Consider the following 25,248-nt stretch of genomic DNA (forward strand, 5'->3'; position numbering starts at 1 on the left):
CTCATGTCAGCTGTGTAACCCTTTGTAAGTCACTTAACCCCTGTTTGTCCCAGTTTCCTTATCTATAAAATGGGGATTATAATAATCCCCTCCTCCCAAGGTTGTTTTGAGGATCAAATGCAATAATATTAGTAAAGTGCTTTGCAAGTCCTAAATCTCCATTTCAATGCTAGCTATCATTTTCATTAATAATATTGATGAGCATAACAACAGGGGCTGCTGGCACTTGACAAGAACACTTAGAAGTGTGCATCTGAAAGTTTTAGAGTTGAAAAGACTTTTTGAGGTCATCCAATCTGAATTCTTTTTTCTTTTTTTAGAAATGAGAAAACCAAATCCCAGAGAAGGGAAATTACTTTCCAGTCATCACACCAATTGCAGGCAATAGGGCCTCTGACTCCAAACACAGTGTACTTTTGAGGTCATTTTGATCTTCAAGAACAAAGGACAACAATCAGCTAATTTTCCATTACATCAAGGTATCTCTATTTGAATTGGTACCTTTATGAATCTACTATTAAATAACCAAAGCAGATGGGCATATATTTGGTGTTTACTTATCCGGGTACATGATGTCTCCCTGCAATAGAACATAAGGTCCATAAGGAAAAGTACTGTTCATTTTTTCCCTTTACATACCTAATCACTTAGCACATAGCAGATACTTAATGAACTTCTTCAGACAAGTTTTCAATTTCTTGTTTACCTCTAAAAAAAAAGTGCCATTAATGAAAAAATATACAACGATTGCTGAAAGACACTGTTCTTAAAATTTTTATCTACCATCGAGCTCTATCAAGGCCAAATAATAAACCATTCAGTTTTTCAGATATTCTTAAGGAAAAGATTATGTACTTATACTAGTATGAAAAAGACAAGAAATGGAAAAAAATATAAAATCATGCTGCCATAATAATAACTACTATAGTCATTACCAAAAAATATAATTTTCATCTTAGCTTTCGTGGATAGAACACTGGGTGTCAACTCAGTAAGACCTTCGTTCAAATATGGCTTCAAACACTTACAGATTTTAAATTGCTGGGCAAATTATTTAACTTCTGTCTGTCCCTCATCTGTAAAATGAGGATGATAACAATAGTGCCTCTTCCAGGGTTGTTGTGAGGACTAAATGACAAAACATATAAAGCAGTTTTCAGACTTTAAAAATGCTATATAAATGCTATCTATTACTATTGTTACATAAAAATTACAAGAAATTTCTCAAACACTTTCCTAAAAGAGTTCAAATGAAGGCAGGAATTTTAGAAATCATTTTGACTTATGGTACCTCACAGTAAGGAAATGTTGCTATAACAAAGGGATAGACATGGAAAACAGTGATGAACCTATGAGTGTTACAAATTAAAATGGACAGGATACTCATTTTAAGCAGAGTTGACAAATGTTGATTCTGAAAATGCCCATTTCACTTAATTCATTTCTACTGAGTAATTAATCATAAAATATGCCCCACAAATAGAAAAAAAATCTAATGATAAATACAAATTAAAGTTTCTTATTTAATACCTTTGAAGCTGGTCCTGTACCTGCTCTACAATTTTAGCTTCAACGAATTTTGAATTTCAGCTTTTTGGCGATTAATAATCTCTTTATATTTGGATAATTCATCTTCTGTTCTTAACCGTTCATCTTCTAGACACTTCACCTGCCAAATAAGCATGTTACATGATATTCTTTTGTTTCTTATAAAAATTCATTGTAGTGACTATATATTAATATTCTATAAATACTCCAGGCAGTGTGGTATAGTTGTGGAAAAAAAGAAAATGAGGAAAGAGATCAGGATTCTAGTTCCATTTCTATCACTAAGTACTATTTGTGTCCTTTTTTAGGTAAATCACTTAATTCCTAATTGTTTCTTCATCTCTAAAAAAGAGCATTAATACTTGCCCTAGTCAAAGAATTATTGTACAGTGAGACTCAGATGAAATAATGTATACGAAAATACTTTGAAGTTACAAAGTGCTATATAGATTCAAGACAGTGTTTTGAAAGGGTAGACTAATTTTGAAAAGGATAACAGCTTTAACTATGTATTTCACAATAAATAGGATGTATATTAGAGGAAAAAGTCATATTATTTTTTAAAATGAGGTATGTAGGTACTATGTATTCGATTTGCCAGACTATTAGAAATTAAAGTGGCATTAACATATTCAGGGGAATTGTAGGGAAGGGTCTTTGTAGTCTTAACGAAAAATTTTTCCCCTACAACTATTAAGGGCTCAGATACCTTATCAGTTGACTGGCTATCAACACTGTTTCTAAGTCAAATGCCTAAAACCAAATCGTTAATATTATATATTGGCTTAAGTGCGTTTGGAAACAGGTATAATATTCTAAAACACACTAGTGGCAAAACAAGCACAGAACAGGACTGTATTTTATTATTCAAGGATGCCTATTCTGTTGTATAATGATGTCTCCGCAATTCCCACCTCTCCTCCAACCTACTCCCATCCCTGCAAAACAATCAAACAAACAAATAAGATTCATGATCAAAATTTTAAATGCTACTTTATTCTCTCTTTGGCCCAATGATAACTAAGTCAATTACCTTTGTTTTTAGTATCCATAGCTCATCCATACCCTCCTTAAATGTCCACTTCAAATCTTCTAGTTCTTTTATTTTTGCACGATGCACCTTGTCAAATTTTAAAAAGGAGATCACAATAAAATGTTATCCATCACGAACCAATTAACTTGTGCCAAACACTTTGCCTGCTCTTTGTAATAGGCAGAAACCATTTTTGCAAAGGAAGCTGTCCTGACTTTCTGCATTTGTTATATGGTAGAAGGTATGTGCAGAACATAAGTACTCACCTCTAGCTGATGAGATTTTTCTCGCATTTGTTTTTCTAGCTCTCCTTTGGTGACTTTAAGCTTTGCATCTAATTCATTTGATTTAATTTCTTCTGACTCCTGGTGGAAGAGGATGAAAAGAAAAAACAAGAATTTAATTTTTAAGTTTCACACTTTCAAAAGTATAAAAAGCTTTGCTATTATATTTTGTTATTTGTTGAAGTCATTTAACCAATGTTTTCCTTTAATACAGCTATAAGTAAAACCTTAACTAACACAGTGCCTATTCTACAAGATATCAATAAGTGCAATTTTTAGAGAATTTAGGATTTACATATACTTTATAGATATCTCATTGGATATTTGCAGCATCCCTTTGAAGTAGGTGTTGTTATCCTCATTTTATTGATAAGTAAACTATGTCTGAAAGAGGTTAAGTGACTTGCCAAGAGTAACACAGTTACTAAGAGGTTAGAAATAGGATTGAAAATCCCAGATCTGTGCTTCCAAGTCGAATGCTCTTTTCACTCTACCATGCTGCCACTACATGGAAATATTTCAGATGAGCACTGAAACATTTGTATGAAATTTTTAGATCTATTTAAAAAATTGTTTTAAAGAATTTCATATATTCTTCACTCCATGTTTTTCCTCTAACAAGATGTTTTCTTTTCCCAAGAACACTCTAAAGTGCAACTTTACGTCCTAGGGACATTAATGTAAAGAACAGCCTATTTTATTGGAAAATGCCTGCGGAAACACATTCAATATATAAGCATAGAAAATTTAAAAAAAAAAAGAATATTGTTAATTTTCCTTATTTGGTTAGTGAAGGAGCAATGTGTGCTTGATATGCTGTTATCATTTCTTGACAATTTTTCTGTATTTGATCTACCTCTTCTTTGGACTGAGTTAATTTTATTGTTGTTTCTTTAAGTTTATCTTTGGTTTCCTGAAACGGAAAAGAGAAAACAAACAAAAATAATGCTAATAAAGTTAACTGAAGTAGCACTGAATCAGAAGTTGAGAGGTCTACATTTTAGCCCAGCCAGGTTCTGCCATATTCTATTAGTTTTGCGACCCTGGGATAGACAATTAACCTGTCTGGGTATCTATTTCCTCACCTGGGGGCTGAATTAAATCATCTTTAAAACCCATTCAGTTCCAATGTTACATTATTCTAACGTTTAATTTCACAAAGATCTCAATGAAAATTGGAATGAGTATTTATACATTCAAAAGTTAATTGGTAAAATTATACCATTCATTTAAGAGCTATTTCCTTAATTCTGACCTTTTGAAATGTGATGGCGAAGTGTAATCTAAAATAAAATAGGAAAGTTCACAAATGAAACATTGGATTTCTACTTCAAAATGCACACTAAAAACCACTTTTTAATAAGTGCCATCATCAGAAAACTATTGCCAAGCCTTAAGTGGTCAAAGTTCAATAGTCACTCTTATGATCCAGAAAGATCTAATCGGAAAATGTATATTTTAAGTAGCAAATGCATCTGGAGTAAAAATGTCCATTTGAAATTTTGCATAAAATAATTCTAAGAAACTGAACCTATTAATTCAATTGCTTTACACAGTTCCCCTCCCCCCCGCCACTGGTCAACATTACTGATGTTTATCAGGTTCTGCCATCTGATTATAAATTAGAAGCTTAGTGCTATCGATAGCTTTATAATAAATCTGAAGATTTGTTGAAGTCGTTATTTTTTTAAATTTGTCTTTTAATCGTAAGGATAGAGAAAGCATTTAAAGTTTAATTTTATTAATGGGAAATCATACTGAGTGGAATGTAATATCTAGATGATTTAATATAAAAAATCTCCAAATAACTAGCTTTCCTTATACACACATAACTGTATAGTATGTCCAGTATACCACGATATTAAGGTTTTGGCATCATTACCCATTACTGTATTTGAGAGCAAAACATATTAGATTATTATTACGCCATGTTATCGCACTAACCTTGTGCGAATCTGTTTCTGTTTTTAATTTGTTTTGTGCCCATTTTGCTTTGATGATGTGAGTGTTGATATCTTCCTTCAACTTCTTGATTTCTCTGCTCATTCTAGTGGCATCCCTTTCCTAAAATAGAATGCTATTAGTTCATGCTTTTGCTTTTCTATTTAAGGCAATGAATTAATTACTACACATTTTACATACATATAAAGATCAACTATAAGAATGTTTCTAGAGTAATGACTCTGAGTTAGTTACCCTAACTCAGATTTTCTTAACCTTTTAGGTATCATGGATCCCTTAGGAAATCTAGTAAGCCTATGGAACTCTTCTTGAAATATGCTTTAAATGCATAAAATACATATGACCAACTATATTATGATATAGTTCTAATTATTTTTTAAAAATTCATGGATTTCACATCAAGAATCCTTGCACTAACTTGTCAGTAAATAGCAATGTAAAATTGAAATCTTTCAATGAGCTTTAATGAATTTAGTAGTCAAGATGAAATCACACACAAAATAAAGACTGATTCTATGTATGCCCATTATTTATAAGTTAAAGTTATTAAAATGAAGCTGAATGAAACAAGTAGAGTAATGATAACTCTTAGTTGAGAAACTCTCAGATTATACCATAAATTCCTGTATTCTTTTAAAATACCTTTAGCGGGGGCGGAGCCAAGATGGTGGAGTAGAAAGACGAATAATACACATAGCTCCGAACCCACAACCCACAGAACGGCTAGAGGGGACCAACTCACGGTGAATTCTGCACCCAGAGGCCATGGAATATTGGAGCCAGGGAGATTTCTGTTCCGGAGAGACCTGCAAACCTCTCGCGGGGGGTCCTTCGCGCTGCGGACTGGGTGCCAGGACTGGGTGCAGAGGGCAGCCCTGCAGCGGCCGCGACACCGTGAGGAAAAGATCCCAGCGGGCTACGGGGATGGGATCTCCAGCAGCGGCACAAGCCCCTCCACCCACAGGTGACGGGTCGGTGAGAGAGTCTCTTTGGTGGGTCGAGAGGGGAGTGGGGTGCCACCATGGCTCGGGCCCCCCTGGGAGATAGAAGCTGAGAGGCGGCTGCAGACAGGGACTCCCCAAGCGGGCGGGAGCCTGGATCCATTGTGGAAGGTCTGTACATAAACCCCCTGAGGGAACTGAGCCTGAGAGGCGGCCCTGCCCCGACCTGACCACCTGAACTTAATTCTCATACTGAATAGCAGCCCTGTCCCCACCAAAAGCCCTAAGGCGGGAAGCAGCATTTGAATCTCAGACCCCAAACGCTAGCTGGGAGGACCAGGAGGCCAGGTGGGTGTGAGGAGAATATTCAGAGGTCAAGTCACTGGCTGGGGAGAATGCCCAGAAAAGGGAAAAGAAATAAGACTATAGAAGGTTACTTTCTTGGTGAACAGGCATTTCCTCCCTTCCTTTCTGATGAGGAAGAACAATGCTTACCATCAGGCAAAGACACAGAAATCAAGGATTCTGTGTCCCAGCCCACCCAATGGGCTCAGGCCATGGAAGAGCTCAAAAAGAATTTTGAAAATCAAGTTAGAGAGGTGGAGGAAAAACTGGGAAGAGAAATGAGAGGGATGAAAGAGAAGCATGAAAAGCAGATCAGCTCCCTGCTAAAGGAGAACCAAAAAAAATGTTGAAGAAATTAACACCTTGAAAACTAGCCTAACTCAATTGGCAAAAGAGGTTCAAAAAGCCAATGAGGAGAAGAATGCTTTAAAAAGCAGAATTAGCCAAATGGAAAAGGAGATTCAAAAGCTCACTGAAGAAAATAGTTCTTTCAAAACTAGAATGGCACAGATGGACACTAAGGACTTTGTGAGAAAGACAGATATCACAGAACATAGCGAGAAGATTGGAAAAATGGAAGATAATGTGAAATATCTTATTGGAAAAACAACTGACCTGGAAAATAGAATCAGGAGAGACAATGTAAAAATTCTGGGACTACCTGAAAACCATGATCAAAAGAAGAGCCTACACATCATCTTCCATGAAATTATCAAGGAAAACTGCCCTGAGATTCTAGAACCAGAGGGCAAAATAAATATTCAAGGAATCCACAGAACACCGCATGAAAGAGATCCAAAAAGAGAAACTCCTAGGAGCATTGTGGCCAAATTCCAGAATTCCCAGGTGAAAGAGAAAATATTGCAAGCAGCTAGAAAGAAACAATTCAAGTATTGTGGAAATACAATCAGGATAACACAAGATCTAGCACCCTCTACATTAAGGGATCGAAGGGAATGGAAGAGGATATTCCAGAAGTCAAAGGAACTAGGACTAAAACCAAGAATCACCTACCCAGCAAAACTGAGTATAATACTTCAGGAGAAAAAATGGTCTTTCAATGAAATAGAGGATTTTCAAATTTTCTTGATGAGAAGACCAGAGCTGAAAAGAAAATTTGACTTTCAAACACAAGAATGAAGAGAACCATGAAAAGGTGAACAGCAAAGAGAAGTCATAAGGGACTTACTAAAGTTGAACTGTTTACATTCCTACATGGAAAGACAGCATTTGTAACTCTTGAAACATTTCAGTATCTGGGTACTGGGTGGGAGTACACACACACACATGCACACACGCACACATACATAGAGACAGAGTGCACAGAGTGAATTGAAGAGGATGGGATCATATCTTAAAAAAAAATGAAATCAAGCAGTGAGAGAGAAATATTGGGAGGAGAAAGGGAGAAATTGAATGGGGCAAATTATCTCTCATAAAAGAGGCAAGCAAAAGACTTATTAGTGGAGGGATAAAGAGGGGAGGCGAGAGAAAAACATGAGGTCTACTCTCATCACATTCCACTAAAGGAAAGAATAAAATGCACACTCATTTTGATAGGAAAACCTATCTCACAATATAGGAGAGTGGGGGACAAGGGCACAAGCAGGGTGGGGGGGAGGATAGAGGGGAGGGCATGGGGAGGAGAATGCAATCCGAGGTCGACACTCATGGGGAGGGAAAGGATCATAGAGAATAGAAGTAATGGGGGACAGGATAGGATGGAGGGAAATATAGTTAGTCCTATACAACACAACTAGTATGGAAATCATTTGCAAAACTACACAGATTTGGCCTATATTGAATTGCTTGTCTTCCAAAGGGAAGGGGTGGAGAGGGAGGGAGCTAAAGAAGTTGGAACTCAAAGTGTTAGGATCAACTGTAATGTTCTTACCACTAGGAAATAAGAAATACAAGTTAAGGGGTAAAGAAAGCTATCTGGCCCTACAGGACAAAAGAGAAGACGGAGACAAGGGCAGAGAGGGAGGATAGAAGAGAGAGCAGATCGGTTACAGGGGCAATTAGAATGCTTGGGTTTGGGGGGGGCAGGGGATAAAAGGGGAGAAAATTTGTAACCCAAAATTTTGTGAAAAAAAATGTTAAAAGTTAAATAAAAAAATAAATAAAATAAAATAAAATACCTTTAGCCTTTTCATAAGATTTAGTAATTTTTGCTGCCTAATCTAGACTCAAACATCTCCTAAAAACTTCAGTCTAAATTTTCTTTATGTATTAAAATAAAATTCTCCTTCTACTTTGACACCCCTTTAAGAAGTTAACCCGGGGTTCTGGTAAGCTGTCTGTGGACTGCTATTTCTATCTAGTCTTAAAAAGCTGAAAAGTATGGACTACTTACACATTATATGAACAAATTTTATTATCTGATGAGCAGGCTAGCTCAATTTAAAAAGACTCCTCACAGGAAGTAGCTGACCACAGGGAGACAAATGTCTTTGGCCATAGCAATTCATAAAAACTACCTGCAGTAGTGATGCAATCTTAGGTTTCTTTGAGAATGGAGAATTATAAAAAACAATTTTAAATCAACCCACAAGAGGGCAGCAAAATTTCCAAATTGAAAAAGTAGAATGACTACTGACATTTAAATTTAATACACCATTTGTGTTGAAAGTATGTGCATATCACATCCTTCTATTTCTTTCCAACTATAAAAAGTTAAAATGACATATGAAATGAATTTTTTTAGAATTTCTGTGAACAACTGGCTGCATTTCTTACCTAAAACTTATCTAGTTAAAGTAAACATAATAATTACTACATCGGTATGATAATGATTTTCCCGTTAGTTTTTACTACGAAATTTCATTGTTATAAAATGAGGCCATATTTTGGTACATAATTGATGAAATCCTTTTCTAAGACATTCAAAGATGAACAAAATGCTGAACATGGCTAAAATGCTCTATGAGATTGTGGTCTAATTAAATAAATTCTTAAAGTAAGTCACACGTGAATGATGTTATTTATGTCCCCCATAAATGATCAAATTGGAAGCTTTACCTTGGAATACAAAAGAAAATTTACAACATTAATATTTATAGGTGAAAAATGCCTGTAAGGAAGCAATGGTTATTTTCTGAATAAAATTAACCAGTATTTCATGCTAGCACATCAAAATTACTATGGGCATGATTAGAATGCTAACTTAGTAAAGAGGCAAATTTGGGTAGACAGGCTAATAGAAAATATATTCAAGTTTTTTAAAATTGTTAAGTTTTGATTATATGACTATTAATTACCATAAATGAAGAAGATGGCAAAGTTCTTATCTCACCTACAAAAACACTCTACACCTTTGTTTTACAGAGCTGGTAGTCTTCCTTTTTCTTGAGAAAGCTGTTTAACTTTGTTAACATGCTTCTCAATTTCTTTATTTGCATCTCTGACTTTTCCCTCAAGTCCCTCCTTTTCTTTCCAAGATCTAAAGTTTCTTTTTCACGTTTGACATACTTCATCACCATTGTTTCTTTTTCTTGGTGAGCCTCTTCACATTTCTTGTTTGCCTTTATTTTAATATTATTTTGAATTAAAAAGGAGTTTTACATTAGACATTTTCATTTAGCTTTTATTTACTAACATAAGGTAAGAAAACAAGGCTAAATATTTGGAATTATACCAAAGTTTTTAATTTGATATTAAAAAATCCTTAAAAACTCAATACCATATCTAGCAACCTGTTTTACCATTACATTGCCAAAATACTTTTCAGTTCTTTAGTATGCCATTGTTACCAACATTCCTGACATGAAGATATTTTTATAACAAATTATTTAAAAGGCAATTTCAACAGAAAAAGTTATATTATAATATATATTTTCTCCCTCTGCCCTTCCCTTTACCTGAAGAGCTCTCCAATCACTCTTTAAATTTTTAATATCTTTTGTTTTGATGATGTTTAATATAAAATTTTGGAATAATCTCTTTGTTCTCTCTGAAGTAAAACTCAGAGAATGCCTTTGCCTATGTCAGCAAAAGCCAGCCAAGGCTGACTCTACACTCCTTAGGAGACCTTTAACCTAGGTCGTAATTTCTATTGAACTTTGTTTACCCTTTCCTATGTCAGTTATCTGTTTAGGGCAGGAAGCCTGCCACTTACTAGTGGTGGGATTTCCTTCTTTATCACCGAGACATATGTTTACCCAGCTGGAATCCCAAGGCCTGACCAACATTACTTTGTTAATTGTCTTGTCTCACTAAATTTATGATTTGTTCAACTAGGAGAGTTCCTTTCTCATGGCAAAATGTATATAAGCCAGAAGATTTCTGCACTGGGTAGCCAGAACATTTCTAGCTCCATAATGCATTATGTAACTGTTTTCTTTATGGGGAATTGATCAATTAATTAATTAAATCATAAAATGTATGCATTTAGCCATGTTGCCTTTTCTTAACAAAGTTTTCAGGTCAACAGTTATGGCGCCCAAACGTGGATTGGAACTGTGGAACCAAATGGACATTTCCTCATCTCGCCAACACCAGGACTCCGGCGCCAACAGGAATTATTTTTCCTAGAGTCCTGCACCTTGACGGGGTCGGGGTAAGTCCTTCCATTCCCAGCTTCCAAAGAACTCTCACTTTAAATTCCCTTTAAAGAAAACTCTGGGGATGTTACCGTTTTCTTTAGTGGGGAATTGATTAAATTCCCTATTGAAGGAAACTCTGGGGACCAGAGACCAAGTCGCGTTAAATCGCTCTGTATTACTTAGGTCTCCTCTGGCGATCGATCTCAGGAAACTTAGTACAGGTATTGCTAGCACTAGTGTCAATCAATTAAAGATAGCCCTAAATTATGTTGGCCACCACAGGGCTCTTCTGGACCGGTCAAAGTTACTTTATCTTACAACCAAATTAAGTTTAAAGGCCAACCAAACAACTAGCCAGCAGCGAGAATGTTTCATCCTGGGCTTGCTGACTCGGCTGAGCGAGAACAAAAGACAGGTAGCCTCTTCCCTGTAGGGCTGGGAGCTGCTTCAGCACCTAGCCGTATCCTGGCGAAAAATCCTTTCTTCTTCAAGGGCTCCAGTCTGTCCTTCCCTTCACTCCCTCCGTCCTATTCCTCACCCCTTTCCTTCCTCCCCTTCCCCTAGAAGGCCTCTGATCTGGGGAAACCGACGGCACCTAGATGCAATCTTTCCCCCTCGCCTTCCCCTACCTTAGACATGAGGAAGGCAGCTTCTGTTCAAGCCTCCGTTGCCTCCCTCCTCCCCATTCCCTCTCCCTACTTTCCTTTAAGGACTCTGGTCTTGAAGAGGACAGTTACAATCCACCTAAGAACTAGAGGCCTGAACCTATTCCCATGGGGCCTGTTTCTTTAAGCTACTCAGAAACTTTGGGGCACCAAGGCTCCCTACCCCTCCGAAGACCACAGGGGTGCTCTGAGCAAAGGCGGCAGGATTCCCCTTTATTATCAGACCTTGGATTCTTGCAACCCCCTTTCCTCAGCATGATAATAGCCAATTCATGATAGGGATTTCTAGCAAGCTTCTAATTGCCTTCTCTCCGGGTTGTTTTTTTTGTGAGCTACGTTTGTATTTGTCCTGTTGTCAGTTTGTCTGTTGGTGTATGTCCCTGTCTGTATCATGCGTGCTGTGAATGAATGTGTTATCTTGTAAGATTTAAATGCAAGCAGCCAGACTTTAGGGGCTGCAGCTAGGGAAATAGACAAAATTTTAACACTTTTCCTTGTCATTCTGGTCTGGCCAACCTGGAATTACAATGGAAAGGTAGATCATCTTAGGTAAAATCATTTTAGCAGATTTGTATGTTGTGAAATTAATCATAAACATTTGAGGAACTGATCATTTGAAAAAAAACTCCTAAGATTGTGAGTAGCCCAACTTTCTCGGTAAAGCATTCCGCCCACCCTGTCCCAGCAACCGCATATCGCCTTAGGGGCTCAGTAAATGCTGCTGTGGGGGGTTGGGGGAGATGGATGAATCAGGCCTGTAGCGAGCATTCTCTACACTCTGCCTGCAAAAATCACCACTGGGACATCAGTTTCTCTGCTCTTGGTAAGCTTCACTTCTTTGTTCCAGTTACAAAAAAAGAGAGTATTTTATCTCTGTTTGACCCATTTTTCTGATTTGTAAAAATAATTGTGCTTGTTGTTATGGGATCAAAATGATAAAATGATTGTAAAATGCTTAACGTAATGACTGGTATATATTACATACAACATTATTATCTTTCTAATGTAATTGTTAACTTTGAAGTGGTTTTAATTGCTAAAAGTAATAAGATCAATAATTTCTGGAAATGCAAATTATACCATCTGCAGTTATTGTTGTGTTAAAACTGTATTTCTAGGATTGTATTTCTGAATTTCTCTTAGATTGTGAAAATTGAGTGACCACTGTAATCTAGAAATAGTGTTAGACAAAGAAATTTTTAATTTGAATTTTGTTGAAACTAAAAGATGTTGGGAAAATTGTGTAACACCAGTTATGTTACTTTATCAGTCCTCCTAACTTTGTCTTATAATGTTTTGTAATTGCCATTTAGAAAATCAGGTATTTTCACACTTGTCTGTCAAAAAAGTTAAAGCTAAACAATTTGGCTATCTTCTGTGAAGTTGTAGGATTGTTAACTAAGCTATTTGGGATTATTGTTTTAATGCTGAAACCTAAAATTGTTAAATGATTCCTATGTATGGAAAGGAGGGAATGGAGTGAAAGCTTTATTTAAATTCCTTCTGTTCATTCAGAACAGTCCTCCCATTCCTGTGGGTAAGATCATCAGTCTTAGTAAAGGAATTTGGTTGGTTAATGCAAATTCTAAACAATGAATATTACTTGCTCAGAAGTTGTAATAGATAGAGAGAATTTTTAATAATTGGCTTTTACATCAGGACAAGTTTTAAATTTGAGAAGGAAAGATGTTAAATGGAATCCCTTATGTGTGTGTGTCCTGGTAAATCTTTATTGCTTATTGTAACTCCAAGAGAGTGGAAATAACTGTTATCTGACTCTAAGCTGTGATTAGTGAGACTTGCTGTTTAAGGTAAAAGGCATTTGGGACCATAACTATTTTTGGTTTTGAGTTTGAATTTGGGTATAGTTGTCTGTATTAAATCAGTGTCTGAGACAAATGCCACAAGCTACTCAGAGGGAATGTGATCCTGTACTGTTAACAGGTGAAGTTTGTATCTGGAAAGGAAACACCAAGGGGACAGTTCTAGACTCAATCTAGGATGGGATCCCCCTGGCTCAGTTTCCCTATTGTGTTCCTTTAGAAAGGAATGTTTTTCACCTGACTATTCCTGAGTCTGGCTATGAAACAGATACTGCATGATTGGAGAATTTCACTCCTATCTGAATTCAAACAGAGTAAAGGATGTTTCATCCTGTCATATTTGGTATGTCACATGTCCCTGCTTTTTCCTTCTATAGCAAATTTCTGTGGTCAATAACAAGTGACCAGCAAAACATGTGAGCCTTTTGTGTAATCTTACTGGGAAATCTAATATTATTTTTATCTGAAATTAGAACATATGCAGAAATTTATGTAAACTACTTAAGACTCACCTTAAGATGTTCCCATTGTTTAAAAAAAAAAGGATTTAAAAAGCAACAGCGTTTTTCTGTGAGTGGGTCTCATATCTAAGAATACTGTAATAATTAAGAATTTAGTTATAATACTTTGGAAATCCATATTACTTAAGAATATTTTTGTAACAACTCAGCTTTAATGAATTCCAGTTTTAAAGGTTTATTTTTGCTTAAGGAAAAAAAAAGAAATATCAAGCATTTTAAAAGTTTCCAACTAATTTTCTTCATAAGAGTTTAGTGAACATTAGAGTAAATTTTGAACTGTTTTTAAAGAAGGGAAATACTTTTAGAAGAAATGTTTTGAAAAATCATGTGTGATTCTTAGAAGGCCTACTAAAGCTTCAAAATAATATACTGGTAAATTAAGCTGTTTTGATCTGAATATGTAGTCATTCTATGGCCTAAGTTAGAGTTAAAGTTTGCGCTTGAATTTATTATATGTAAAAAAAAAAATTTAATTCCTGAAGTATCTCATTCTTCCAGAGTGAGTATAATTAGGGAAGAATAACAACTTGTGAAACAAAGACATAATTCCATCAAACCATAAATTTAGTCATTAACCTCTTTGTTTTGTTTAAGCTGGAATGAGATTCCAGTACAGTTTTTCTAGTAAAAAGTAATAACTTGTGAGCTATCTTGTCTTATGGTTAAAATGTAAAAGCAAGTGGAAGAATAGGATTGAGAGATTTGGAAAGATAAATTAAGTTCTGATTGAAACTATGATAGGTAGATAAGATTTGGGAATAAATATGGGTTATCCAAACCCCTCTTGGTCCTAGATAGTTGTTCTGGATACTTTTGTGTCAGTTGCAGATGGTTTAAAGAGTGAGGAAGTATTTTATCTGAGGGATACCAGCCAATATTTATTTGCTATATAAGACTGGGACTGCAATTTACTATTGTTTGAAGTTCTGATTACAGGAATACTTGTCTAAGTTATCATAAAGCCAACTGACATGTGCTGCAGGCTAATGGTGGATGCTTGGAAAGGTTTTGAAGACAACCTTGGACATGGCCTAGGTAGGATCTTCCTAACTTTATTTTCCAAATGTGCTATTTCCTTTCTGAGAAAGGAAACCCACCTGATTATCTCTAAGCCCTGCTTTCAGCACCTTGTAACCTCATGATTACATGTCAGATAATGGCTTTTTCCTGGAATCAACCAGAACTAAGGAGATCTTTTCCTTCTGTTAACATTGTCCCTCTTTTTCTTTTATAGCAAATCTTTGTAATTAAGAAGTTCTGTAAGTACAACTAAGTCTATCAAATAATAAATGGAAATTGAAGCATCTCTGCGTTACTAAAATGGGATGCAGGAAGGAATAGCTTACAATTTTAACTTAATTCCTGGCCAAATAAAAATAAATATAATATAGAGATAACATCAAGGAAATGATTAGATCAGGTAATAAGACAAAGATGTAATGTGATAGATGTCTAATTAAATAGAGTAGCAAATTCTGAGGAAAAAAAACAGGATTAGCCTGATTCCTCTAAGAATTATATGCAAATATATATGATTGACTTCTAAAATTTGTCATGCTTTTGATAATAAGATCTCAAATTTCGATTTTTGCATAAAATTTGTATAGGATAGTAGTAAAAGTAAGTGACATTATTTCTTCTCCGTTAAAATATCTGTCCAATAAGTTAAAAGGCAGCTGAGTTCATTATGTAGTTGAATCCTCACATTTTAAAAGATTCTTACTCCAGGTACAAGATTTAGGTAAAGATAGAAACATTAAATAATGTGAACCAAAATTTTCTGAAATTTCAGAAGTGGAGAACAAATTTTAAGTAATTGTACTAATTTATATTGTCAGAAGTATCTGGGAACTTCTAGATTTGAACCAGAAAAGCAGAATTCTCTCTTTTTTTGAACTGTCCCAAGAATAAAACCTATTGTCAAAGAAAAGATATCTAGGTATCAGATAACTACATGAGAAATCTGGGATTCAAAAAGTTTTGTTTAAATGAAAATTAAGAATGGATTACTGGGATACAAGGAACTTAATGTTAATTAACTTTGAAATAATTGTATTGATTTGTGTGGTTCATGTTTAATTTTCTTGTTTATATTGGTGACATGTAAATCTCCCTTCCAAAACTAGTATATTGTGAGCCATCTAAGTTTTAATCTGTACCTGACTTAATGTAAAAATATAATTTGTAATTTGTAAAAAAAAAAAAAAAACAAAACTTCACTGTGTTGTTTGAAGCTAGCCCTGCATGGCTGGGAAACTGAACTATTGCTAAGTGTCTTTAGCCATGTTAACTATGTTGTATTGTTTCATCTCAACTATCAAATCATATGTTTTCTGGGAGACCCTGTCAAGTTTTCTATATAGACTCTTGGATCCAACTGTCACCTCCATGCTCCTACTCCTGAGTGGATCATGCCCTCCAATTTTGAAGAGGCCTGAAGAAGATGCCATCAGACATAGACAACTTTCCCAAGAGCCTGGACCAGACTTGCATGAAGGGTAAACTCTCACATTACTGGTTATTTAGAGGTTTTTTCATATCTTTGTTGGTCTACAGGCGAAGCCTTCGGCTTGCCTTTGACCAAAAGGAGGGAATGATAATGTTTAATATAAAATTTTGGAATAATCTCTTTGTTCTCTCTGAAGTAAAACTCAGAGAATGCCTTTGCCTATGTCAGCAAAAGCCAGCCAAGGCTGACTCTACACTCCTTAGGAGACCTTTAACCTAGGTCGTAATTTCTATTGAACTTTGTTTACCCTTTCCTATGTCAGTTATCTGTTTAGGGCAGGAAGCCTGCCACTTACTAGTGGTGGGATTTCCTTCTTTATCACCGAGACATATGTTTACCCAGCTGGAATCCCAAGGCCTGACCAACATTACTTTGTTAATTGTCTTGTCTCACTAAATTTATGATTTGTTCAACTAGGAGAGTTCCTTTCTCATGGCAAAATGTATATAAGCCAGAAGATTTCTGCACTGGGTAGCCAGAACATTTCTAGCTCCATAATGCATTATGTAACTGTTTTCTTTATGGGGAATTGATCAATTAATTAATTAAATCATAAAATGTATGCATTTAGCCATGTTGCCTTTTCTTAACAAAGTTTTCAGGTCAACAGTTTTCACATTCCCTTCATTTCCAAATTAATCCTTCCCTCCTCCCAAACCCAGAGAACCATCTCCTGTAACAAAGAATAAAAAAGAGAAAAAAAAACAGCAGTTTGGCAAAAGTGACATCATCAGCTGATTTTGATGGTATATGCAATGTTCCATACTCCTTGGCCCCCATCTCCCACAAAAGAGAGGGCAGGTACTTTTCCCCCATTTTTCTTTAATTCTGCAGTCTATTGTTAGAAGTACTAGTATGCTTAAAATGCAGCCTGTAACACTTGCTGCCTGTCATTCCCAAGGACATGGATCAGGGTCATGGGAGGAAAAAAAGGATTAATTTGGAAATGAAAGGAATTTAAACACAAAAGACAATAAGATGGGTTGGGAGCTGCTTAAATAGATGGAGTTTCTGCACTAGGGGTTTCCCACTCTAAAATCAAAATAAAATTCAAAATCACACACTCTTCATGAACTCACAGATGTAGCAGATGGCCTGCATCCCTACACAGCTCGGTGAAGTGGTTGAAGAAAAGAGACACGGGAGGCGGGAAAAGATAGACCAGTTCCGTTTATTGATCTGAGGGTCAAGGTATTTATAGACAGAAACTGCAAGTCCACATGACATTCTGCTCTAGTCTCCTGTCCCAGTGATTTGGCCAGTCTTATTGTCTTTAAAGACTGTTAGCCTAGAGGGCCTCTATTTTACATATCCCTTGTTTTCTGTAATTCTCTTGTTTGTCTCTGGGGATGCGGCATGGAGAGCCATTCCAGATGATAATAAGCACAGTCTCAAAGAACATTTTCCCCGAAGGTCTTTCCTGATCTTGTCAATAGCACTCCACCCTGGCCCTCAACACACAAATACTTTCATAGCAACTTGATTGAATGTGTGAAAAGTGTCCATTAATATTAGCTAAGTTTTTTTCTGTTCCCTCATTTGTAAAGTGAGGGGATTGAATTAGGTCATTTCTAAGATCTCTTCCAACTCTGATTCTATGTTCATTTAGGTGAGCTCCACATTTACAAGTTTTAGACAATGGGGCTAGAACTTTTATACTTAACCAGCCCTCTTTTAAAACAAACTCATTCTTACAGAATTTCTACTGTTGACCTGCAAACTTGTTGAAGAAAAGGCAACATGGCTAAATGCATACATTTTATGATTTAATTAATTAATTGATCAATTCCCCATAAAGAAAACAGTTACATAATGCATTATGGAGCCAGAAATGTTCTGGCTACCCAGTACAGAAATCTTCTGGCTTATATACATTTTGCTGTGAGAAAGGAGTTCTCTTAGATAAACACACTGAAAACAAAGTAGCATCAGTTGGGTTTTATGATCCCAAGCTCTGGGCATCTTCTTTCCCTAGCACGCCTTTGAAGTTGTTTATCTTAACAGAGTTGACAAAGCTGAAGTTACAACCCAAGGTATCTGTGTTTTTCTCTTATCACTAGGATACTAGAAGAAGGGTCTGGTAAGGAAGTCCCATTTGCTTAACATCAAAAGGCATCCTCTAAGTTAAACAAAGGGGACTATTAGGTTCAGGCTCTTCTTAATTCAAACTTTGAACCTTATTAAAGTCTAAAATTTATATTAAATATTATCACTACCTTGGAAGTTAAGATGGGGCACTCATTTTGTCTACTAAAAAGGCTAAAGCAAACTTAAGAAATTTTTAGGGTAATATGAGTGCAACAGCACTACTATATTCTGAGAAAGGTAGGCAAATGACATTTAATTCAGGAAATAATAAGCATGCAATCAGAAAATCAGGGGAATGGAGTAACAGAAAAAAACATTACATTGGATATCGGAAGACCCTGGGTTGACATCCTGATTTTGTTATATGGGTAGTATAACCTGTGTGACCTTGGAGCTACTTATTACATGTGTAATATAAACAACAATAGTAATGCCATAACAGTTCATGATAATAGCTGCTATTATTATTATAGTTAACATTGTATATATCACTTTAAAGTCTGAGAAGTCATTATATATAACATAAATATATGGGATACATCCATATGCACATAATTTGATCCTCACAACAACTTTTTGAGGCTAAGTGCTAGGATTATCTCCATTTCACACATGAAGAACTGAGAATCAAAGCAGTTAAGTAACTTATCTAGAGTCACACAACTAGTAAGAACTGAACTCAGGTTTTTTGATTCGAAATCTAGTCTTTTATGAGGCAGGATGCTAGATCTCTAAGATCCCATCTCCTTGTTGTAAATCCTATGATATGAAGAATGGGTTTAATGAATTATGGATGGGAAACTATGCAGTTAAGAAAATCTGACAAAATTCTGAAAATATTTAATTTAACCTCAGAACAATGGCTATCAGGCTACTATCTCAATTTTTCACTAAAAATGAAAATCAATTTGAGAATTTTTTTTTCTATAGGAATATCTTTTTTTTTTTATAGTGGAATTCAATTGAGGAAATTAGGACTTACATTTTGTACATTTATTTTATAGTCAATTTTGCTTAAAATCTTAAAAAGTTTTGATATCCTTTGCTTTATACAATACTACTTTAAACAATGAAGTAATGACTTAAAATTCAGTGTGACTAGCAAATGAAACATGTGAATGTTCCAAATATATGTTTATAACATGAAGAAAAGGAATCAGATATCTATCTCACTCAATCCACCAGCATTTATTAAACACCTAGTATGGGCAAGGCACTGTGAGCAGTGGGGGATTCAAAGAAAGAAACAACTCTTATTCTCCAGGAGCTTTCAATCTAATGGGAGAGGCTATACATATTCACGTATCCACACTATGTAAATGTAAAATAGGAATAAGTAGGAGGTGTTCTTTTCAAAGTCAGGAGGCAGGGCACTATCGCCCTTGAGGATGGGGCTGGGTGGGGAGAGTCAAGAAAGGATTCATGCAAAAGGGGCTGCTTAAGTTGTATCCTGAAAGAGGATTCTTTGAAGGTTTGTCTGTGGAGGCGAAGCACTTGTAAGCCTGGAGTATGGTCAGGAAAAAGACAAGGAAAATGAGATAAGGATGGGCAGTAATGTCCAATGATAATTTGGGGCCAGGTTCTGAAGGAGTTTAAAAGAGGAGTTCAGCATTTGATCCAACAGACCACAAAGAACCACTGGTAGTTGACATGGTCGGACCCACATTTGGCAGATGTGTAAAGGATAGAATGGAATCAGGAGAAAATAAACACAAAGAGGCTGTTGCAATGAGGCGCGTGAGAAGTGGATATCTGAAAAAAGTGGTGGCTATATGAAGAAGACGTGGCAAAATCTGGCAACTCACTGGAGATGTGGTTAGGAAGGAAGAGTGAGGAGCTGAAGATGACACTATATTTAGGAACCTGAGATGAAAGAATGATGGTATCTTTGACAGAAATAGTAAGCTTAATAGATGGGTAGGTGGGAAGATACAAGTTCTATTTTGGACATGTGGAAGTTGAGATAAACATAATAGTTACTCTTTAGGTTTTTATTTGCTTATACTGTCATCAAAAAGTGTTTCTTATCTAGGGTATGCCCCAAATCAAATTGAGTAAATGAAATGACTCATTTTCAAAAATTAAGTATTAGATCACTGTTATCTTCACAAGTGGAGTCATCATGTTACAATATACAAAAAAACTTAATTTCGAGGTAACTTCTCAGAGACAATTTTTAAAAGGCGTAAGACACTGATTTTAAGCTCTTTACGAAAAGGGCCTACTCCTTTTTAGCCTCAGCATCTAGTACAGCATCTGACAAATAGTAGGCACTTAATAAATGCTTGCTGAATGATTGATAATGGCATAATCTGGCATAATGATAATTTTCAAGCACCCATAGAAAATTCTTTCAGTCATGATCTCTCATTGATTTCTCCTTCACAAAGCATCTAGCATATTTCAAAGCTACTTCGACCCCTAAATACAAAGTAAATGGAAGAATAAATCTTCTGAAAATGCACTGTAATCAAACATCCCCAAACTAAATATGCATCTTATATTACTAAATTTTTGGATATTCCTCACCTGACAAATTATGGGATAGCTTACCTTGGACTTCTCCTCAAGGCCCTCCCTAAACCCCTCCTCCCATCACTCTAGACTACCAGACCACCCCCAGATCCCTCCTACAGTCTTTTCTGTTTTTAAGTTCCATCTTGCCTCCATGAAGGAGCTCAGATTCAATCCAGCTCAGACTCTGTCTAGCTGGTGATAATGTTTAATATAAAATTTTGGAATAATCTCTTTGTTCTCTCTTAAGTAAACTCAGAGAGTGCCTCTTCCTATGTCAGCAAAAGCCAGCCAAGGCCTACTCTACACTCCTTAAGGAGACCTTTAACCTAAGACACTATATCTTGAATAATGAGACTTTCCTTTGTATCTTATTATCTATAGACATATACTATGTTATGGCATTTTAATGGTAAAGAAAAATAGACATCTTAGGTCGTAATTTGAATTGAAACTTTGTTTACCCTTTCCTGTGTCAGCTATTTCGAGTACCTGTTTAGGACAGGAAGCCTGGTGGGATTTTCTTATTGTATGTCACAGAGACTATATGTTTACACAGCCTGGAATTGCAAGGCCCAACTGACATTGCTTTGTTAATTGTCCTCTCTTACTAAATTTATGATTTGTTCAACTAGGAGAGTTCCTTTCTCACGGCAAAATGTATATAAGCCTGAAGATTTCTGCACTGGGTAGCCAGAACATTTCTGGCTCCATAATGCATTATGTTACCGTTTTCTTTAATAGGGAATTGATCAATTAATTAATTAAATCATAAAATGTATGCATTTAGCCTGTTGCCTTTTCTTAACAAAGTTTTCAGGTCAACACTGGGATTCTATCTAGCCCGCTTATGAATACAGGTGTTACAAGTGCTTGGGTTCCTTAAGAATCAACCCAGTAAGGCAAATCTTTAATAAACTTTGCATTCTTTGGCTTTAAGAAGGCCTAAGTTGAATTCATTCGAGCAGGATTTGGCATGTCGGTATTTAGGTCCCTAGTACCCCTCAACCTCATCAGCTGCAGTATCTTGTGTTACAAGTTTTGCTTTGGAAATGTTAATGTCTTTATTGAGTTCTCCTATTCTTGTTTCTAACTGCAAATATTTCTAAATTATTCTTATACAGTAATTTAAAACTACCATAAATATTTAAACAAATTATATGAAATGATGTTACAAAGGACAAACTACACTCAATAGTCTAGATATAAAAAGGAAAATTAAAGCAATGTCATGTTATTAGTTTGTGCTTTCTGGGACTCAGTTTCTCATCTGTAAAATGGGGATAAAGTATCCCTATTGTACCTCAGATGGTGTTGTGAGACTCAAATGGGAATGTCTGTAAAAGCACTCTGTACACCTCAAAGTACTATACAAATATCAGTCACCTTATACAGTAAATGGTAAAAAAGGTATACATGCTAAAAAATTAACAAAACCTTTCTAGCTACAAGCATGATTTTCCAAATGTTAAAAATAAAAAGGTTATTTCAGTTTCCTCTTATAGGAAGTGGTCAAATTACCAGAAAGTTCATTAAAACGAAGAGTCCTGGTTCTTTCCCATCTGGCCAGTGTGAATTTCCTAACCAACAGTATGAGAATCCTAACAGAAATAAGAATTCTGCCTGTCCATTAAAGTCTAGTTCTCATGGGGCAAAATTCAAGCACACAGAATAAGCATCCAAGTAAACAAAAATTTATAACTAGAGTGAACGCTCATTTATGCAAAAGTAGATTAGTTATACCAGATTAGCAAAGAATTAGTACTTAAAAAAGTATATTCCTATTTCCTTTCAAGAAGCCAGGTTAGGAGGGTAAGTAAAATAGAAAAAAAAAAAAGGTTTTACTTGAGCTTTAAACATTTCATGTGTTTCTGACCTCTCCCAAGAAGAGGACGAGAAAGGAGCACAGCAAGAACCACTTTGCCTAGTGTTGAGCAGCAACAAAAACAGGTAGCATGGGAAAGAGTTGAACCAAGGCAGAAGAAAGTTAATTAGTCAGTTCTGAGGTAGAGCTTCATCATTTTTTTTAGAATTTATTACTGAAAACAATCTGCCCTGACTAGTGAGTTAATGCATTATGTTTAGACATTACTACAAAATGCATTCCAATATGGAAATGTTTAAATCAGTGCTTCTGAATCATTGCTCTGCCACAATTAGCAGGAATTTAAATGACCTATTATGAGCACCCATAAATAGGTGGCCCGATACAGAGAAACACAAGGACAATGATGAATAGAGGTAATACAGTCAAGAGCCAATGAAACAAGGACGCAAAGGGATTTGTATTAGCAAAATAATCCCAAATCACATTTGCAGCTTCAAGGGGATCAAGATTGTCCTTGGAGGCCCGATCTATATCATTAGAAATCTGATTAAGATCTTCAATATGCTATTCCCCATATTCCATTCAAATGATTTCTAATCTTAGTCCAATTATATAGAGAGCTATTATATAATAGAGAGCTATTATATAATAGAAAGGAGTAATACAAATAGAAATGAACCTATAATCACATCTCATGGACAATCTTGTTTCAAGAACATCAACTTCGTTTCCCACCACAATAGTTTCCCTTAAAGCATCCATTAAGTGGTATGTACAGATAAACCAATTGATACAGAGGAACAATGCTGCCACAAAGCGTACAATGCCTAAACTAATGCAACTTGCACATCTTTTCTGTCTTACTTTCAACATCAACTGATTAAAAGTTTGATCAGATACAGACATATACCAGCCTTTACTTTTGATAGGCATTAAAGCAAACCTAGGACGCATAATTACAAAAATAATGCTAGTATTAGCTATAGGAGAACCAATGCATTCAGTGATAGTACAATTAAAGCATGTCATATTCCATGTCCTTTGTTCTGACATATTTATGGTAACATTTTCCTTTTTCTCAATCATAAAAGCAAATTTTTCCAAGACAAAAAAAAAAAATTACCTCTTATGTCCTTTCATTTCTACAGCATCAAGCTGTGTATGAGGTGGACCTCATCTGAGCAAAATAGGGGAAAATCTGAATAAATTCAGTTTTATTGTAAAGGAAAACAGGGGAGCACGAGACTCACTGATTCACCAAAAGGATTACTTCGCATTACAAACTCCCCTCTACATAGTCAACACACACAAAAATCCTTCTTACTATATATTGCATAAACTTAGGTATGCCTGTAGCCTGTGACTTCAAAGCTAACTGTTTGTCTTTTACCTGTTTAATTAGGTTTATATGTTGTCTCTCTGTTTCTGTTCTTTATTTAGTTCTCTTAGGTCATCTTTTTTTGTGGACAAATTTCTAAAATAAGTTCCTGAAGCTTCTTGTTTTCTTTAATAAACCTAAACATAAAAAGGACAGAATGTAGACAAAATATAAACCAAAAAGATAAAAACTGTTGCAAGGTACACATTTAAGGGGGTGTGGATTTCAATGTCAGGATTACAGCAAAATTTCTGTCTTTCAATCATCCTACTAACTGCCCCAAACCTCATTAACGAAATGTTCTGTGGCCATCATATAACATTTGCAGAAAGAATTTTACAAAAAGCAAATCAGGCAGGCTTTTTTGGTGGAGAGCTGTGAGTTGTTAATAATACTACTATGATATAACTATACGAAAGAAAACATATGCTCTTGAGTAAGTACCTAATATTACTGGGAATATTAATTGCATCCTTCATTTTCTTTCTATGTATGAGCTTAAATTAAAAACATGTATTACTGAATAATATTCCATTACAGTTATATGACTGTAATGTGAAAGTGGTGAAAAATGAAATACAAACATTTCCATATGTGGTCCCTAGAGACAGGAAAAACTAAAGTCAATTTAAGTTCATTTTTATAGAATACAAGCTCCCTGAGATCAGAATTCTTCTGTTTGTGTGTCTGTATCCCCAGTGTCCAGCACAGAACCTTGCATTACAGAGGAAAGATAGATCTGTCATATTTGTTAAATTGAATCTTAAATTAATTCTGTTGAGGGCTCCTAATTATAATAGAAGGCGAATCTCAAAAATCAATGACATGATGAGAACCACAGAATAAGTGAAGAGTAAAAGTTTATATGTGTATGTAGATATATAGATATATATCTCGTTGGATATTTGAAAGATAAGCAACAAGTGGTTCTGGTGTTTTGCAGAATAATGCTTGAAGCTACAAAATTTATCTGAATGACCTGATTTATACCAGAAAATAATGATGCAAAATAACTGGCTAAATTTAAGGCAATTTTTAGGGGACTGAGATTTCTTAATCTTATTCATAGTTAATGCAATTAAATTTTATATACATCTTAAAGATTTTTCACTGAGAGTTAAGAAAATTAATGTTAATTTGATCAATGAAAAACTAGCAATAAATCAGAGATACAAATAGCAGAAAAATATTCTTAATTAAAAAACTTAAACAACGGCAAAAATTATTAAGAATTTTGAACTAAATGACAGTAAGTACAGTTAAAC

At 35.4% G+C, this 25,248-nt stretch overlaps 1 long non-coding RNA gene across 1 annotated transcript; it reads right to left on the reverse strand.

Moving 5' to 3' along the window:
* Nucleotides 1-2,873: 2,873 nt before the first annotated feature.
* Nucleotides 2,874-24,394, reverse strand: LOC140515431 (uncharacterized). Its single transcript, XR_011971027.1, has 3 exons — nucleotides 23,996-24,394; nucleotides 4,810-4,929; nucleotides 2,874-2,946 (listed from the first exon to the last, which is right to left on the reverse strand). It is a non-coding gene; the product is annotated as an uncharacterized lncRNA (long non-coding RNA).
* Between the last annotated feature and the right edge of the window lie 854 nt (nucleotides 24,395-25,248).

This window comes from Notamacropus eugenii, chromosome X (assembly GCF_028372415.1).
Source record: "Notamacropus eugenii isolate mMacEug1 chromosome X, mMacEug1.pri_v2, whole genome shotgun sequence".
NCBI lineage: Eukaryota > Metazoa > Chordata > Mammalia > Diprotodontia > Macropodidae > Notamacropus > Notamacropus eugenii.